Genomic DNA, 2,818 nt, shown 5'->3' on the forward strand with positions numbered 1-2,818 from the left:
CTCTTCGGTTGGTGTATCCTTTCACTGTTATATTGTGTGTTATTCCCCTGACTTCTTTCTTGATTTATCATCACTACCTTCCTAAGAAAGTGTGTGGGAGATAAATTTCTTGAGGTCTTGAGTGTCTGTCATCACACGATTCACAGGTTGCCTAGGTATAGAGTTCCAGGTTGGGATTAACTTTTCCTTAGAATTATTTTTGAAGGCATTGGCCCATTGTTTTCTGTCTTCTAAATGCTGAGAAATGCAATGATATTCTGATTCTTATTTTTTTTTGTATGTGTCCATTCCCTCTCACTCCCTCCCCAGACCTCTTAGTATCTTCTCTTTGTACTATTTTGAAATTTTCCCAATGATGTGTTCAGAAGCTGGGTACTTTAACCTTGGAAAAGTAAAGTATGGAAAGTATGGGAAAAGTATGGAAGGTAAAGTTCTTTTGTCTGGGAAATTTTCTTGAGTCATTTGTGGATTCCCCCGACTCCCTTTCTTGTTGTGAAAAATAAGTTACTTGGATTTTGGACTTCCTAGATTAGTCTCCCAATATTCTTATATTTAATCCTCTGTTTCCCATCTTTATTCTTCCTTCTGGGGATTTCCTAAACTTTTTGTTCCTAACCTATCTATTTTGTTTACTTTTTTCTACTATCATGTATTTTTTTTAATATCCAAGAGCTTTTTGTTTGAATATTCCTTTGTTTGGACATCTTTCATATTAAAGGCCTTTTCAAAGTCTTGCTTGTTTGCTCTTATTAAAGAGTGGGACCCTAAAAAGATGACTGTAAGGTCTGTTTGGTTTGGGGTGGGGCTTATTGAATGTGGGCTTCATTCTCCTGTGATCTGGCTGCATTGTTAACATTATGAAATCCCTGATATTGGTATCTTTAGATCTTTTCTTCTATATAGGTAAGATTCCCTTGAGAAGGCTTTTATGTCCTCTGAAGGATACAAGCCAGGCTGCCAGATTTCTGGGAGTAAAGTGAGGAAAGAAGGCTCACAGGTTCAACTTTCAGTGCATAAACTTAATCCTTTTGGTTTCAGTTAGGTACCTAACCCTTAACTGCCTGATGCTATCCAGTTCAGATAACCATGTATTTACCCTCTCAAGTCTAGTACCAGCTTCGGGGAGGGGCAGTTCCTTGTATACACAGAGGAGGGAGAGGACCCAAAGGTCTATTCGCTTCATACATAGTCTTTCACCCTCTTTTAGCCCCACCTTCACCTCATTCAGTACCTGTTGTCACTAATTCAACTTGAGCCTTTAGGGAGTTCTATGATGTAAACCAAATTGCTTTTCTGCTTTCCCATTGCTGGCTTTAGGATTCATCTTTCTTTCATCTAAATTACCATTCATCTAAAGACTTTCCACTTTGCAAAAATTTTGTTTTTCATGTTCTGTGTTTGTGGGTTATTGCCTTTTAAACATTTACTATTTTAAAATAGTAAATTTAATATTTCATTATTAAGTTAATTTATTTTAATATTTACTCTTAAAATTTACTATTTTAGTAAGGTTTCAGAAGGGAACAGGTTTTTGTGAGCATCTGTTCTTTAACTGATACTCTGCCTGAGATGTGTATGCCTTATTTTTTTCAGGCTAAGATACCTTTATTCTATCTAGACACAAAGGAACCGTGCCGGTCTGGTCCTCCTCTTCCTTTCTTCATATTCTTTGTTTGCAGCATGCAGTGCAGAAACTAGAGAAAATGGAGTAAACGATCTGGAAAACTTACTTTATTACACGAAACCTAAACGGTGATGTCACGGTTAAAAACTTCTCACATAAGCATTTCGAAGTGTTCTGGTCTTGTTTTTTGCCTTTTAAACGTATGCATTTTTGTGTAACATTTTACACTTATTTTACCAGTATCACAATCAAGAGCTAGTTATGCTTATTGTATGTGGCCCAGTTTTAAGAATTGGAGAATAGATGATCTTGCCTGCGCCTTGAGTTCCCAGTCTAGTTTACTGTTGAGAGGGAGTATCTATTTCAGTTTTTCCACATTGTTTTCTCTAGCCAGTCCCTTTTTCAGAATTTACTTTCGCACCTAAACTGGTTATTCTGCTTTTAAAATTTGCATTGTAAAATGCAGCGTTTTTGCTTCTACCTGCCCGTTTCTTACACATTAAAGAGAGAGCAGGTAGAACTAAGCTACGCAGTTGCACTTCCTTCAGAAAGGTTGAGTGGAGGTATTGTTTTGGTGCCTGTTCGGACGAGACATGGTAAAACTGGTTATCCTGACATTACCTCCAGCTACAGAAGAGTAGCTTTCTTCATCCCGATGCCTTCCCACCCCCCATTACAGTGCAGCCAGTATTTGATGCTTCTCGCTCCTATCACAAAGTTCCTTTCATTCTAAACAGGATCAATGCTCAACAGCTGTCCCTGGCTTCTCGGCTCCAGTTTTATCTGGGCCGCGCTTTAAAGTTACAGAGACAGCACTTACGGAGTGTGATCCTCGCTACCCTGCCAGGCAGCGGGGCGAGATGCTCGGGGGTCCGGGGCGGCGGTAGCTAGCCCCGCAGTGCTGCTCTCCCCGGGAGCGCGAGGACGGGCGGCCAGCCGGCCGGCCGAGGTCACACGCCGGGTCCCACTTCGCGTTTGGGCCCGGAGGTCATTCACACCGATGCACTCGGCAGTTCTTAAACCTCTTCAGCCAGGATCTCCTCCTGGTTTGAAAGTAACCCGGCCCCGGCCAGCGTGAGCCTGCGGGGAATGCAGGCGCCAGGCCCTGGCCGGCCCAATCTGCAGAGCAGCCGGCCCAGGAACGCGCGCCTCCTTGCTTTCCGGCAAGGGAGCGCGCGTTTGCGACAATGTGAC

Source organism: Lagenorhynchus albirostris, chromosome 9, assembly GCF_949774975.1.
Source record: "Lagenorhynchus albirostris chromosome 9, mLagAlb1.1, whole genome shotgun sequence".
Lineage (NCBI taxonomy): Eukaryota > Metazoa > Chordata > Mammalia > Artiodactyla > Delphinidae > Lagenorhynchus > Lagenorhynchus albirostris.